Below are 17563 nucleotides of genomic sequence, written 5' to 3'. Positions count from 1 at the left end.
AGTAGGGAACTAATAGCCTCATCTGGTTTAGTGAAGAGTCAAGAGTAACTGTCTTAGTCTATTTGGGCTGCAATAACAAAATACCATAGATTGGGTGGCTTATGAACAACAGACATTTGTTTCTCACAGTTCTGGAGGCTGGGAAGTCCAAGATACGTCAAGAGCAGATTCAGTGTCTGGTGAGAGCTGCTCTCTGCCACATCCATGGTGCTTTCTGGCTGTGTCCTCACTTGGTGGAAGGGGGAACATCTGGTTTCTTTAGCCTCCTATAAGGGCACAAATCTCATTCATAAGGGCTCCATCCTCATGCCCCAGTCACCTCTCAAAGGCCTCACCTCCTAATACTGTCACAGTAGGGGTTAGGTCTCAACGTGTGAATTTTGTGGGTATACAAACTGTATACCAATCTGTAGCAGTAGCTGGCTAAAGCTTATAGAAATAAATAACGACTTAAGTTTATAATTTACAACTGTAAAGATAACTCAATGAAAGAATTAAAACATAACAAATAATGGAAAGAGGAAAGAGAATCAAATGAGAGGTATGGAAAGTAAATTTAACCCCCATCTTTAATTGTAAGAAATTAGGCTGGGTGCAGTGGCTTACGCCTATAATCTCAGCACTTTGGAAGGTCAAGGCAGGTTTATCACTTGAGCTCAAGGGTTTGGGGACAGCCTGGGCAACATGGAAAAATCCTGTCTCTACTTAAAAAAAAAAAATACAAAAATTAGCTGGATGTGGTGGTACATGCCTGTGGTTCCAGCTACTCGGGAGGCTGAGGCAGGAGGATCACTTGAGCCAGGTTGAGGCTGCAGTGAGCCGAGGTCACACCACTGCACTCCAGCCTGGGCGATAGAGCCAGACCCTGTCTCAAGAAAAGATAAATTATTATCTCCATTAATAAATCAAGAAATAGTAAATATAGTATTTGAAGTTATGGAAGAAGCCACTAGAAGAATTTCAAACAGTAAATGTTAAAAGAGGTTGCCTCTGAGGGGCTGGGGGAAGCCAGGGATAAGCAAGATGATTTTTACTCGTAGTGAAGACTTAAGACAGTCCTGGTCACAGCCCCGGTCCCTGTAGTTCTTATATAGACTTTAAACTAATTTCTATTGTGTTAGATGCTACAAAAAAGAGGACACAAGCATTAACAGATCCTTAAAACAAAATGATTGATTCTAGTTTAAGGTTCTGGGAAAGCCTCAAAGGAAGTGATATTTAATTTTTGTCTTGAAATATAAGTAGAAGTTAACCAGAGTGATCTTGCCTTCACGAGGGATTTGTTCTTTTTTCTGGGAGGTTGCAAATCAGAGGGAGTGGATGATGAGAAGAAAGAGAGAAGAGCTTTCCAGGCAGAGACAACAGCATGTGCAAACACACAGAACAAAGACTGAGTGAGGCACGTTGAAAAATTGTAAGAAGCCCATCCTAGCTGAAGCAGCCCATGAGCCCTGGGGTGAGCGTCTAGAGATGGCAAGGCCAACAAGCCCGGTCACCAAGCTGCACACCTCCAGGAGGCACCATTTACAGTGACTGCAATGTAAACAACACCTCCTAGAGCTCTGTAGCAGGACTGTACTGGGGGAGCAGTCTGAGCAGTCGCAGAGGGTTAGGTTTGCTACAGAAGGCCAAGATCGGACCAGAGGTGATGGGAGACTTGAGGATCGAAGACAAGAGCTGAGAGCAGCCAGCATGGGGAGAGCAGCAGAGACTGAATCAGAAATGAATGCAAACAGGGCAGAGGAGGGTCCCTGTTCTGTGCCCCAACCCTTAAGGCGTGTTAGCTTTCTCTCCAAGTCCCTGTCTCTACAACATCACCAACTTCAGAATCAGAGGAATCGTTTCCTTTGCCTTCTGAGAAATGGAAAATGTCAACAAGAAATGTTGGGCTTTTGTCACAATGGGACCTTTAACAAATGTTACCCTGTATCTTGCCCCTATGCCAGTTTTCTATCTGCTCTAGGAAAAAAGGTGAAGTGGGAGAGCCTACCGTCTGTATGTTGCTAGTCAGCCTCTTCAGAGTACTGAATGATGAAACAGAACTCAGAAGTGGAACAATGCAGAGAAAATAACTGAAATAGCTAAGATGTGTTGAGAGCTTCCTCTTTGCCAAGTAATGTGACAAATATTATGCATTTTTGCATTTAATATCATTTATCCTTGAAAGGATTGTAAGGATGACTACAGTTACTTTCTCCATTTTACAGATAAGGAAATCTGGGCTCAGAGAGATGAAGTGAGTCACCCAAGGTGGTCATTGCAGCCAGAAAGTAATTCAACTAGTGTTTAAACCCAGGTAGCCTGACTCAAAGCCTTCCCTCCCTGTGAACAGATTCTGTCAGAAAGAATGAGAAAGTAGCTGCAACTCATCTCTGTTTAATATGTCCCAGATTTAACATATCTTTTAGCACAAGGCTCTGCATGGGCAAGAAATATTATATATATTTTATAGATATAATAATATGTATTTATTTAATATATATTTATTATATATGCAATAAAACCACTACATGGGAATTCGGTCCAAACCATTGCAGGCAAATAAAGATTCCACTGAACTGGAGCGCTGAGCTAATAAAAGATTGGTCCAGAATGCTATTTTTGTCTTCCCAGAAATTTTATAACAACAAATCTGTAATCTGTAAGCTCCTTGAAGGTTGGTACCATGTCTTACTCATATTTCTCCCCAACACATAGCACAGTATCTAATTCACAGGAGAAGCTCAATGAATGTTTGCTGAATTGAGGTGTTTGAGTTGAAGAAACTGCAATAATTGTTCTTAGTAAACAGACCTCCTTGTGACCTGCACCAATCCATATGATACTGGTAAGAATCATATTTCTCATGCAGCATGTGAGTGTCTTGCATGCTTTGACCTGTCTTAGAATGCATTCACTGAAATTCCTAGAAGGTGTATGGTGTTAATCTCCCACAAGAGATGTGTGCATTTTTATTTATTTTTTGAGATAGAATCTTGCTCTGTTCCCCAGGCTGCAATGCAGTGGCATGATCTTGGCTCACTGCAACCTCCACCTCCCGGGCTCAAGCAATTCTCCTGTCTCAGCCTCCTGAGTAACTGAGACTACAGGCATTCACCACCAAGCCCGGCTAATTTTCGTATTTTTAGTAGAGACAGAGTTTCACCATATTGGTAATGCTGGTCTCAAACTCCTGACCTCAGGCGATCCACCCACCTTGGCCTCCCAAAGTGCTGGGATTATAGGCGTGAGACACCGCGCCCAGCCGATGTGTGCATTTTTAACTATGTGAGTACAGCTCAACTCTGATTGAGGGAGGCAGGATAGCCTAGTGGTTAAGCATGCAAGCTCCAGAGTCAGACTACGCATTCAAGTTTTGGCTCTATCATTTTGCAGACTTGCAAAGGTAAGGCATTGGCCAAATCACTACAACTCTCTGGGCCTCAGTTTCCTCATCTATCAAGAAGTACCTACTGTGGTTGCTGTTGAGGATTAAATGAGTTAACACAGCTAAAGCAATCAGAGCAGTGACTTACACAGAGCTAGCACTTAATAAATGCTAATTGTCACTATTTGGGGCAAGGCCCATTTAAATCACACCTGTTTAAGTCTCCAATAGAAGCATAAGTCTCCCAATTTGCCTGTGAACACATTTGCTTTCACCTCTACAGTCACCCCTACTGTCGGATCTGAAGTGATTTGGAACTCACCAGACAGGGCACTGACCTTTTCAACATCAAGTTTAATTAAGCCTAGTGAATAGCTAAAGTGTGATGTTTCATGTCTTTCCATGTAGTTCAGTGAGAAAGATTTATTAACTCATTAAAATGTCGTGCTAGTTATTTTCAGCCTTTCAGAATGACTGTGACTTCCAGCCAGCTATTTATCCCAGAAAAGACCCAGAATAGAATCTGACTTTATGAACTTCCTAGACCTGAATCTATGTCACCGGATCATGTTGCTCCAACATTAGGGATCAAAAGCTTCAACGAATATGGTGGCTGATTTAGACTCACCTGCCTCGGGTGACATTCAAAAGGCTGCTGATGTGTCACGGTGAGGCTGCGCCAGGCTGGCACCAGAGCTTGCTTCTTCCTTCCATGGAGTGGAGCTGGCTGGAGAGGCTGGGCAATCCAGGTCCGAGGAGCTGAGTCTCTGCCGTGTATTGACTGTCTTGTTTCCTGTCCCCCACCTGCCTCACCCTAACTCTTCATTCAAGTTGCAAATGTATATTCTCCTCCGAGGAGGCTTGCTTTTGAGGAAGACAGTACAAATTCCAGAAATTCCCTTCTCACTCCCATCCTAGAAAATATGCCTACCCTAGAGTGTAATAATCTGCACTTTTATTTTTGCTTACTCTTTCTAGTGTTTTCTGGTTAAATTAGAAGCAGTAGAACATAGTGACATAGTGGCTAATAACATGAGCTGAGAAAGGGTGAGTCCAGACTTTTCAATTTACTAGTTGTGTCACTTTAAACAAATTATTTACTCCATGCCTTACACACTTCATCAATAAAATGGAAGTAATGGTACCTTCCTCATACGGCTCTAGTGAATTTTTTTTCTTAATCCATGTGAGGGCTTTAGAAGTATATCTATCAAGTAAAGAATCACATTCATACTGATATTTTTGTTCTTGCAACTATTTATTGTTCTTGCAGCTAGCTGTTGTCCTCATCGTTTTTGTTACAGCCTTCCTAGTGGGCAGGGACTCAGTCACTCACTCCTAGTGCCAAGCAGAGATTCATACTTAATAATGTTCCTTTGATAATGGCTAATAATGGGAATAAGAATGAGGGAAGAAGATGCCAAATAAGATCTAGGTTTTTAATAAATTAAGGGAGGCAAAAATGATTTCCCTAGCAGCCAGATTTCTAAATGCATTTCCCCCATCATCTCCAGCTTCCTATTCGTTAATACAATTTCCTGCTTTCGAATATTGAGCACCAAACAGGAAATTAGTTTGAGGATGATGGTCTCCAGCCAAAGAAAGGAAAGTAATTTCCATGGCAAGTAACCAGACACTTTTTCTAGGATATCCTCGGAAACTGGATGTAACCAGCATGGACCTCAAAGTAATCTCAGTGGACCTTAAAGTTTCACTCCTAGAAATGGAGGGCAAAATTGCACTTCCTCATCTGAATAACCCAAATGATCATCCAAATTTTATTTTCTACCCAGAGACTGCTTGTCAGAAATTCAAATGCAGAAGGACGTGACACTGCAGCTGGTGGAAAATGGGTGGCTTTCTGGTGGTGACCCCCTCTTTGTGTCAGGGTCACTTGTGCACAGGAACAGCAAAGCCAGGATATGGAGACTGCATTAAGCCTGGTTTACTGTCTGGCAGCTGGAGGCATGATGCTCTACATGGCAGAGGGCCCAATAAACCTTTTATTGATGATGAAGATAATGTATAGATCCTCACACTAACATGATGCCCGAACAGGTATCTGGTTGCCCACTAGTATTTTACCAGAAGCCTAACACCTTGAGCACTTCATGGATGACGACAATCACAGATAGAAACTTTCCAATATACCATTCACATCATCTGTGGCTATTCTATGTGGGCTGCATGGGATGGAATAAGCCATAGTTAAAGCTCTAGGGTAGCCACGAAGACAAATTCCCCCAAAATTTTACATGTAAGCAGTTTTTATGTTCAGTGCTGTGAAGCTTACCAAAGCTAATGTCAAGATGATTACACAGCACGTAGAATGGGCTTGCTCCATCCTACTCTCATACACACGCATACGCCATCATCAATGCCAATACCATCTCCCCTTTCTTTCTAAGGGACATCCTAAAAATTAATTAGCAGATTTAGTTTAAAAAAAGTTATAAACCTAGCAGGTCAAGGTAATATAAGTACAGCAAGACTGAAAACAGAGCTCTGGGTGGTATTTTTGTTAATAACAAAAAAGAACCAAGAAAGAAAGTGTTCTGGCTCTAAAGTGGGTAGTAGAGAAACAGAAAGAAGCCAGGGAAGGTTGCCAGGAGTTTCAAAAGAAGATGCCAAAAAATCAAGCAAGAAAAAAAACAAGCTAATAATTATAATATCTCACAGCTGCTGAATGCTTACTTTGTGCTGAGTGCTGTACATACATTCTGCCTTAAATCCTCACAGGTTGACAAAGTAGCATATTATTATTACTTCTCTTTTATGTAAGGAAGAAAACTGCAGCTCAGAGAGGTTGGAAAAATTGCCTAAGTCACACAACAAGTGTCAAAGCCAAAACTAAAACCAAGTATCCCTGATGCTGCCTGTGTACTTAAGTACTAGAGACAAGGGAAGTGACCCGAGATTGAAGAGGAAGAGAGTCAAGGAGGCAGCAGGAGCTGGCAAAGCCAGAGTGGTCTGTGAATGAGGGATTCTGACTCAGGGAAGCTCATAAAGTCAAGCTTGGCCGGGCATGGTGGCTCACGCCTGTAATCTCAGCACTTTGGGAGGCCAAGGCGGGTGGATCACGAGGTCAGGAGTTTGAGACCAGCCTGGCCAACATAATGAAACCTCGTCTCCATTAAAAATACAAAAATTAGCCAGGCATGGTGGTGGGCACCTGTAATCCCAGCTACACAGGAGACTGAGGCAGGAGAATTGCTTGAACCTGGGAGGTGGAGGTTGCAGTGAGCCGAGATTGCACCACTGCACTCCAGCCTGGGCGACAGAGCGAGACTCGTCTCAAAAAAAAAAAAAAAAAAAAAAGTCAACCTCACCCTTGTCTGCTCATGGCATGTATACTAGTTGAGTGTTCTTAGAAAGGAGGTGCCTAATACTTAATCAGAGATGGCATGTCCAAATCCTACCCACACACCTAGTCTCAGTTCAAATGCTACTTCTTCCACAACGTCTTTGCTGATTTCTCAAATGGAGATGGAAATGATCCCTCTCCTTCTACTGAACGTCTTCATCTTTATTTCTCTAATGCCCTTTAGCACTTTCTATCTTATAAGATAGTTATTTAAATCCATGTCATCCATTTCAACAAATATTGGTCACCCACCATTAGATAGGAAAATGAACTTGTTAATATCCAATGGATATGAAATTATAGTGATAGATGGCTCACTCTCCTCTAAAGATGTGAGCTCCTCTTTCATTAAGATTTGGGGGCTGGGTGCAGCGGCTCACACCTGTAATCCCAACACTTTGAGAGGCCGAAGCAGGCAGATCACATGAGGCCAGGAGTTCAAGACTGGCCTGGCCAATACAGAGAAGCTCCGTCTCTATTAAAAATACAAAAATTAACTGGGTTTGGTGATGGATGATGTCTATAATCTCAGCTACTCAGGCGGCTGAGGCAGGAGAATCACTTGAACCCGGGAGGTGGAGGTTGCAGTGAGCCAAGATCACGCCGCTACAGTCCAGCCTGGTGACAGAGAAAGACTCTCTCCAAAAAAAAAAAAAAAAAAAAAAAAAAGGAGACTTGGGAAGGTGTCTGCCAAGCTCAGGTCTGCATTTTTCAGTCTCTCTTTCATCTAGCTGGAGCCAGGTGGCTGAGGTCTGGCCAACCTTATGTAGGCAGAAATAATTATACACCTCACCCACGCCTGGCCTTTAGGAAGCTCCCGTGATTCTGGTCTCCCTCTTTTGCCATCTTCCGGCTGGATGTCAACAGGCTGGGCAACCGGGGAGCCATGAGTAAAGTGCCATTGCCCCTGTCAGCCTGGTTCCCTAAATAATTGTGTGGCAATACAGTTCCCCATCCCTTGCCTCACACTTTAACTTTATGTGAACACTTGTTTATATTTATATAAATTATATTTTGTTAAACCACTGAAATGTTACAGTCATCTGTTAAAATAAACAAGAGGTGTAAGATTCGGCCACTACTGTGGTAAATTCAGGAGGTATCAGGTCTGTACAGAAGCCCTGAGGCCTAGGGCTTTGATAGTTAACACACACAGGAGGGATGGAGCTCCAGCCTTATGCCCATGCAAGGCAGAGGGGTGGAAAAAAAAAAAAACAAAAGACATGACCGCACAATGGAGATGGACCTTATAAGAATATACATGTGACTGGTTGTGGTGGTTCATGCCTGTAATTCCAGCACTTTGGGAGGGTGGATCACTTGAGGCCAGGGGTTCGAGACCAGCCTGGCCAGCATGGTGAAACCCCATCTCTACTAAAAATATAAAAATTAAATTGATATGGTGGCACAAGCCTGTAATCCCAGATACTCAGGAGGCTGAGGCAGGAGAATCGCTTGAACCTGGGAGGCAAAAGTTGTAGTGAGCCAAGATCATGCCACTGCACTCCAGCCTGGGCAACAGAGTAAGACTCTGTCTCAAAAAAAAAAAAAAAAAAAAAAAAAAAAAAAATGCATGCCTAATTGAAACCCTGGCAGTATGGAAAATACAGGAAAGTTCACAATGTTAACAACTATTTTAAAATTATATGAAAACTACTGGGATGAAGTTCTATAAATATAAGTAATATGGAAAACCTGATGCCAATTAATTTTTGTAGAATACTTGAGAAAATTCAAAACATGAACAAAATGCTATATGATTCATAAATGTACTGTGTTTATCAATGGCTCATTATTAAAGAGGGTCTCTGGACTATGGACTTTCACTGCTTTTGCAAGAGAACACTGAGGTGGGAATTCTGTACATGAGCAATAGTACAGGAGTTTAACAGGTAGTGTTGTTGTGTTGAATCACTGTGTGAATTTAAATGTACTTCGAGATGAATTTTTGGTCTTGTCGCCTAGGCTGGAGTGCAATGGCATGATCTCAGCTCACTGCAACCTCTGCCTCCCAGGTTCAAGTGATTATCCTGCCTCAGCCTCCCGAGTAGCTGGGATTACAGGCGCTCACCAGCACGCCCGGCTAATTTTTTGTATTTTTAGTAGAGATGCAGTTTCACCATGTTCGTCAGGCTGTTCTCGAACTCCTGAGCTCAGGTGATCCACCCATCTCGGCCTCACAAAGTGCTGAGATTACAGACACGAGCCACTGTGCCTGGCCTTAAATGTACTTCTTATATATAGGTAGGCTTAATTTTTACATAGTTAATTTTTCTGTGATTAATAGACCACTGAAAAAAATGAGTCTTTGTTAATTGTTGGGATTTTTTTTACTCACCTTTGTGACAGGTTCCAGATATCCTCACCCATTTTATATATTCCATCTGTTATTATAACAAAAACTTCTCAATTTGGGTGTATAAAACTTTCTTTGCTAATAAAGAGTTGGTGTCAGCCGGGCGCGGTGGCTCACACCTATAATCCCAGCACTTTGGGAGGTCGAGGTGGGTGGATCACCTGAGGTCAGGAGTTCAAGACCAACATGGTGAAACCCTGTCTCTACTAAAAATAAAAATAAATAAAAAATTTAAAAAACTAGCCGAGCGTGGTGGTGAGCGCCTGTTATCCCAGCTCCTCAGGAGGCTGAGGCAGAAGAATTACTTGAACTCAGGAGACAGAGGTTGCAGTAAGCCACTGCAACTCCAGCCTCAGCAACAGAGTGAGATTAGGCAGGAGAAGGAAATAAAGGGTATTCAATTAGGAAAAGAGGAAGTCAAATTGTCCCTGTTTGCAGATGACATGATTGTATATCTAGAAAACCCCATTGTCTCAGCCCAAAATCTCCTTAAGCTGATAAGCAACTTCAGCAAAGTCTCAGGATACAAAATCAACATACAAAAATCACAAGCATTCTTATACACCAATAACAGACAAACAGAGAGCCAAATCATGAGTGAACTCCCATTCACAATTGCTTCAAAGGGAATAAAATACCTAGGAATCCAACTTACAAGGGATGTGAAGGACCTCTTCAAGGACAACTACAAACCACTGCTCAATGAAATAAAAGAGGATACAAACAAATGGAAGAACATTCCATGCTCATGGGTAGGAAGAATCAATATCGTGAAAATGGCCATACTGCCCAAGGTAATTTATAGATTCAATGCCATCCCCATCAAGCTACCAATGACTTTCTTCACAGAATTGGAAAAATCTACTTTAAAGTTCATATGGAACCAAAAAAGAGCCTGCATCGCCAAGTCAATCCTAAGCCAAAAGAACAAAGCTGGAGGCATCATGCTACCTGACTTCAAACTATACTACAAGGCTACAGTAACCAAAACAGCATGGTACTGATACCAAAACAGAGATATAGACCAATGGAACAGAACAGAGCCCTCAGAAATAATGCCACATACCTACAACTATCTGATCTTTGACAAACCTGACAAAAACAAGCAATGGGGAAAGGATTCCCTATTTATAAATGGTGCTGGCAAAACTGGCTAGCCATATATAGAAAGCTGAAACTGGATGCCTTCCTTACACCTTATACAAAAATTAATTCAAGATGGATTAAAGACTTAAATGTCAGACCTAAAACCATAAAATCCCTAGAAGAAAACCTAGGCAATACCATTCAGGACATAGGCATGGGCAAGGACTTCATGTCTAAAACACCAAAAGCAATGGCAACAAAAGCCAAAATTGACAAATGGGATCTAATTAAACTAAAGAGCTTCTGCACAGCAAAAGAAACTACCATCACAGTGAACAGGGAACCTACAGAATAGGATAAAATTTTTGCAACCTACTCATCTGACAAAGGGCTAATATCCAGAATCTACAATGAACTCAAACAAATTTACAAGAAAAAAACAAACAACCCCATCAAAAAGTGGGCGAAGGATATGAACAGACACTTCTCAAAAGAAGACATTTATGCAGCCAAAAGACACATGAAAAAATGCTCATCATCACTGGCCATCAGAGAAATGCAAATCAAAACCACAATGAGATATCATCTCACACCAGTTAGAATGGCGATCATTAAAAAGTCAGGAAACAACAGGTGCTGGAGAGGATGTGGAGAAATAGGAACACTTTTACACTGTTGATGGGATTGTAAACTAGTTCAACCATTGTGGAAGTCAGTGTGGCGATTCCTCAGGGATCTAGACCTAGAAATATCATTTGACCCAGCCATCCCATTACTGGGTATATATCCAAAGGATTATAAATCACGCTTCTATAAAGACACATGCACACGTTTATTGTGGCACTATTCACAATAGTAAAGACTTGGAACCAACTGAAATGTCCAACAATGATAGACTGGATTAAGAAAATGTGGCACATATACACCATGGAATACTATGCAGCCATAAAAAATGATGAGTTCATGTCCTTCGTAGGGACATGGATGAAACTGGAAACCATCATTCTCAGCAAACTATCGCAAGGACAAAAAACCAAACACCACATGTTCTCACTCGTAGGTGGGAATTGAACAATGAGAACACATGGACACAGGAAGGGGAACATCACACATCAGGGACTGTTGTGGGGTGGGGGGTGAGGGGAGGGGGGAGGGATAGCATTAGCAGATATACCTAATGTAAATGACGAGTTAATGGGTGCAGCACACCAACATGGCACATGTATACATGTGTAACAAACTTGCAAGTTGTTCACATGTACCCTAAAACTTAAAGTATAATAATAATAAAATAAAATAAAATAAAATAAAAAGAGTTGGTATCAATTTTTTTTTTTTTTTTTTTTTGAGATGGAGTTTCACTCTGTTGCCCAGGCTGGAGTGCAGTGGCGCAATCTCGGCTCACTGCAAGCTCCGTCTCCTAGGTTCTCGCCATTCTCCTTCCTCAGCCTCCTGAGTAGCTGGGACTACAGGCGCCCGCCACCACGCCCGGCTAATTTTTTGTATTTTTAGTAGAGACAGGGTTTCACCGTGTTAGCCAGGATGGTCTCAATCTCCTGACCTCGTGATCCGCCCACCTTGGCCTCTCAAAGTGCTGGGATTACAGGCGTCAGCCACTGCGCCCCGCCTGGTGTCAATTTTTAAGTACGTAAAGTTTCTCATGAAGTATAGTTTCATGTGAATTATTACTTTCATGTGTTGCCCTTTACTCTGTCATTATTTCTGGCTGTTATTTGATATTTTACTTTGAATTAAGGACTGAGAGCTGTGATAGGAGAATATGTTGTGTCTAATCTGAGGAAGAAAGCATACACTCTCGCCATCAAATGTAATGCTAGTTGTGCATTTTTAATAAATACCTTAACATAGGTTTTTTAAAGTGAGAAAAAAAAGAATATGAGACCCCCCTCCCTAACATAGGTTCCCTCATGCAACAGTTTATGAATGGGGAATTAGAAACAGCCTACTCTCCTAGGCTCCTAGAAATAGCATGGAAACAAGACTTCTTGCTATCCACCCTAGCCTCTTGCTAGTTACCAAAAAAAACTATATAAAGTCAAATCCAATTCTATAACATGCAGGTCTCAAATATATACTACCCAAGTAGTTTGGGACTCCAAAATCAAAAGAATAGACATAATATTGTTCTAAGAACCATGAAAGCTCTAGGACATTGGCAAAAGGAAATGTGAAACCTCTCCAGAAAGACTTCTACAACCCAGAGTATAAACGTGTCATGCAAGCAAAGAATCCAAAGATAAGCTCACAATAAAAATGTGCAGGCCATACAAAGAAAGGAACCCTGATGAGAGAAGCTCAGCAGACACAACAGATGGGAAAATAGGCACCCAAGGAAACAAAAATAATTTGTAAAATTGTGGGTATCCATAACTGAATATTTATATTTAAATATGTTCACAATTATTAAAATTGTAAAAGAAGGAATAGAAAATGTAATAAAAGAAAAAGATCTCTGAACAGGCAAAAAGAAGACCAAATTTGAGAGAACCAAATAGAGCTTCTGAAAATGAAAACCATAGCCATTAATCTTAAAAACAAAATGAAAGGAAAAAAATAGCAGATTGGATGCAGCTAAAGATTGATTTACGGAACTGAAGAAAGTTCTGAAATAATTACCCATAACCCAGAATAAAGATATAAATAAAAATATAAAAGAAAGACTGAGACCTGGAAAAAGAATCAAATATGCTCTATGTATCTAGAAAGAGTTGAAGGAGAGAAAAATTGAAATAAGGTTGAGGTAATACTTCAAATGATAATATCTGAGAATTTTCCAAAATTAGGAGAGAGAATAAAACTATGAAAAATAGCAAAATAAAATAGGATGAAGTTGAAATATATGTAAATTGAATTAACTTCCTATATAAAAGACAATGATTCATAGATTCGATTTTTTAAATCCAGTTATTTGCCATTTACAAGAGATATTCTTATAATGGCACAGAAAGGTTGAAAGAGAATAAAAAAAGTGATGGCTATTCTCACTAACCAAAAAGCGCCGTCACAGTAGTAGTGACATCCAAAGAAAAAACATAGCCCTTTAGCAAGACCATGAATTTGTCTAGCCCATTGAAATGCAAACTGCTTCTGATTCTCCTTCCTAACACGAATTGAGAACGCCTATGCCAGATCAATAGCTGTATAAAACGAACAGAGGCTGTGTTCATCTTTTCTAATAAAGATACTGCATCTGACACAAGCTTTTGTAATTGAGGCTACTACTTTTTAAGTGATGGTAGTACATTATCATCACCATGGTCCATTCAGTTTTTGCTGCAGCTTGACTAGTAAATTAAAAGGGATGTAAGAGGGACTACTACCTTTGCATCCTTTAAATATTTGAAGATAGCACTAATACCTCCCATTCCCTCAATATGTGATATTTTATTTTACTGGCCTGGGAGGGGGCATTTCAGGAGCTTCTACTCAGCCTTTTCTGCTGTAATACCTCTTATTCTATGATTCATAGGTCTTTCCAGTAGAAGACAGCTTAAAATTATAAAACAGAAGAAAACCTATAGTTCATAGGGACTAGTGTGTGAATCTGTCAACAGCTAAAAATGGTGATTCTGATTATACATTTGGGACTGAAGAAATATGACCACTTGTTGGGTCTGTGAATGCAGAGGACCCACTGCACTATGGCCTTTGGTAAGGACTCTATTATCTCTCATATGTCCTACTGTAATAGAGGAGACCAGGTGTTACTTTGGGTCTCCAATAATCAATGTCAACTTGGAATCCAACAGTGCTCAAAAAAACTGTGCATTTCCCTTTTGTCAATGTATAGATTATCCAAGGAATTGGCTTGTAGGTCACTTTGGGGAAGGACTTGGGGAATTACTAAACTGCTCATGCCAGGGTGTTTCTGAGTCCTCTTCATGAGGACCCAGCTTCTTCAGCTGATGGGTTCTGACTAAAAAATAGCTCACGATGAAACCCAGCCAAAGGACTTTCACTGTTTATTGGAACAGCTGACCTCAGCCTTCTGCTCAACCATTCTTTACTCCACTTGATAAAATACATTAAGCACACCCTTGATAGCTGCCCATACATCTTTGCCTTTAGAAACACCATATCCTGTTGACCATCTTTACAGATCCTGAAAGTCAAAGCCTTCTGGCTGTCATTCCAATATTGCTGTCCATAATAATAATGCCCACCTTGCTTCTGATGCTTAAGTGCTATTCTGGGAGCCCCGTTATCTTTATTGCTGCTAGGGAACCCAGTTTTCCAATGGCATCTCCTACTTTCCACCCTTGCCTACAAAGTATAGCCACTACTGAGCTTCTCTAAAATGCTGGTGTTCACCAGCACACTGATCACCTTGACAAATGTGCCTGCAAGCTCTCCTAACATTCTGTTTTATATAGGAGACTCGTTCTGGCATGCTCATATCAATGTGCCTTTTGATCTGTTCCTCCATAGTCTGCCATCACAGTCTGGAATCTCTACTTCATTGAATTGGAACCTGTGCTTTTTGCAATCCTCCAAGAGTCATGCCAGCAGCACATGAGGTGTCTTTCAGGACGCTTGCTGGGGGGGTTAAATCTTGTGTCACCAGGGCATGGCTCCAAATTTACAAACTCTTCCTCATCCAGTTATATATTCTTCCCCTAGTTGATCCAACTGCCTAAGAATTAACTCTAGGCATGCCACCCTGCCTCTTGCAGGAGAGTAAGCATTGTCTAGCAAGTGGGGCCTGCTCACATTTGAGGCCTCTGCATATACTTCAGGTAGTGAGGGACCTCTACCTTCCAACAAAGGAGAACAGGTCATTTCTGCATATGCAAAAGGTTCAGAGGAAACTGGAGGAGGTTCAAAGTTTTCAAGTGCATGTACCCTGATTGTCCCACACCAAGTCCTGGAGTTCTAATCCTTCCCCATTAAGGCTTGACATTGGGGGAACTTGCATAGGCTGAGAATTCAGTATCTCTTATTAAGTCCTAGTTCTGATCTTCAGCTCTATCTGCTTTTGAATGTGAGAGAAAGGTATTCTTTTAAGTGTTACCAGTGAAGTCCTCTGAATTTCACACTTGGCTTTGAATTGTTGATTAATAGATTTGAGTCTGTCATTTCTTTTTCAATTCTTAAAGTGTGCTTAGTGAAAGCAACCTAATTCCATAATCTGCCTTAGAGTTACTATTTCTCCACATACCTCCTGTGAAAGAAAAATAAAATCTCAGGACCCCAAACTCACTATGCCAAAGAGAAAGTTAGGCTTGGGAACTGAGTCTCACCAAAACAAAACAAAACAAAAAAAACTTTCCTTTTGTTCCCAGATAGCTGTAATTTCACATGCTTACTTTATCTTATGTAAAATATAGATTTCCTGAGTGAGACAAATGCCTAATTGACTTTTTCCCCTCCTCTCTTTTTAATCGCAAGCAAAATGTAGATTCACTGAGTGCTACTCAAAGGCTCACAAGACTGTAATCACTTGCCTTATGCTTACCCTCCCTCCCTTTTTTCTTCCCCTCCTGCTTGCTCTTTCCTCTTAAATACTGAAATTTGCAAAATCCTTTATAGAAAAAGCACCAGTCACAGTAACTTTTGTTTCTATTCCCAGGCACGTCCCCAACCTTAGCAAAATAAACCTCTAATCGACTGAGATCTGTCTCAGTCCCTTTTCAGTTTACACTCCAAACTCCACAGGCATTGCACTAGCTAGTGCATCCCTTTCAACCTATATACTGTCCCAGTTTGCCACAGATGAAAATCTTCGCAATCACACTGCTACAACCTGCCACAGACTATCAAAACTCGATTTACCTCCAGTAATGAGATATCCATTGCTGTCAGGCCAGCAAGTTATCCATTCCCAGAATTCCATCCTGAAAATCTATTTCCAAAGCCTAAGCTATTCTGATACCCTGTCTTAGGTTGGGCCCCCTAGATGCAGAATCTGAGATGGGGATTCTTCTATGATTTATTGAAGGATGGTTCATAAGAGGAGTGGGAGAAGCAGGACAGGGTGGAGGGAAAAGTACAGCAACACGTGGCCCAAGATGCAGATCAAAAGTATTGCAAGATATAGTCAAAAAGTACCTGCAGCCTGATCCCACCTTGAGGCAAACGAATGCAGAATGTGCAACTCTGATGCACACACTGCATCAGAGTTAGTCCCACCTTGAGGCAAAAGGGTGACATCTTTCCTTTTAGGTCTGTTGTTGACTGCAAGCTATTAATGCAAGAAGGGAACCTCGTGGCCAAGGCAGCTTCTGTTCAACTGCGGGCAATTCTCTGAAGCAAGTAAACAGTCACTCAAGGGCGATGAAAAAGCATCCCTAGGTGGTTGTGACCATCTTGGTCAGCTATGTGCCACTTGCCAGTGCAAGGACTTGTCATAGTTACAGTGACTGTGCTAAAGTTAAAGAACACCCATAGCATTTGACAGGTGGGTGCACCAGCTGAGTGAAATGGGATCTGGGTAGAGCACTCACAGCACACATTTACCCATGAATGAACGAACAAACAGAAAATTACAAAACTTATTTAAAGCCAAATGACCATAAAAAATAATTTACATCAAAATCTGAGGTTATAGCTAATATGACACACACTAGTAAATTTATAGCCTCAAAAGCACGTTAGAAATGAATAAAGCCAAAATGTAATTAGAAAGGCATTCAACTTAAGGAATTATAGAAAACTCACAGAAAGCAGAAGAAAGGAAATATTTGTGATAAGAGCAATAAGGAAATAGAAAAAAATAAACAGTACAGAGGATCAAAAATGTGTTGCTTTAAAAAACATTAATAAAAACAAACATCTGGCAATATTGAACAAGAAATAGAAAAGCAGATGTAAACAATATTGGAAATGGAAAAAGAGAACATTATTACATTTAGGCAAGAGTTTTTAAAAGTTCTAAAAATACTATAAATAACTTGGCAAATAAATTTGAAAATATGAAAGAAATTAACAATTTTTTAAAGAAATATAGATTGCCAATTCAATAAACAGAAAACCTGAATATACAGGTAACCAGAAAAGAAATTCAATTTTAAAAAAGAAAAACTTTAATCATACACACACACACACACAATACCAAGCTGTGGCAGTTTTATAAGTAATGAAACACTCAAGAAAGAGATGATCCAAACCTACAAACGTTTTAGTGAGTAGGAAAGAAGGGAAAGCCCTCTTCCTTATTTTATGAAGCTAACACAACCTTACTACTATAACCAGAAAAGAGGATGTATGAAAACAATCAAAATAGATCAATTCTACTTACAAACAGGTATGAAAATTCTAATTAGCAAACCAAATCCAGAAACGTAAAAATTGTATATATAACCAACTATTGTCTTAAGAATGTGAGAACAGTTTAACATTACAGAAAAAAGTAATGTAATTTACAATATTT

General features: G+C 40.5%; 1 non-coding gene across 1 annotated transcript; it reads left to right on the top strand.

Annotated features, from left to right (window-relative positions):
* Positions 1–16457: 16457 nt before the first annotated feature.
* LOC129473866 (small nucleolar RNA SNORD46) lies at positions 16458–16559 on the top strand. The gene has a single exon (XR_008654394.1). It is a non-coding gene; the product is annotated as a small nucleolar RNA SNORD46 (small nucleolar RNA).
* The last annotated feature ends 1004 nt before the right edge of the window (positions 16560–17563 follow it).

Source organism: Symphalangus syndactylus, chromosome 23 (genome assembly GCF_028878055.3).
Source record: "Symphalangus syndactylus isolate Jambi chromosome 23, NHGRI_mSymSyn1-v2.1_pri, whole genome shotgun sequence".
Classification (NCBI taxonomy): Eukaryota; Metazoa; Chordata; class Mammalia; order Primates; family Hylobatidae; genus Symphalangus; species Symphalangus syndactylus.
Note: the sequence above shows the minus strand (reverse complement) of the source record. Positions and strands in the feature narration are given on the sequence as shown.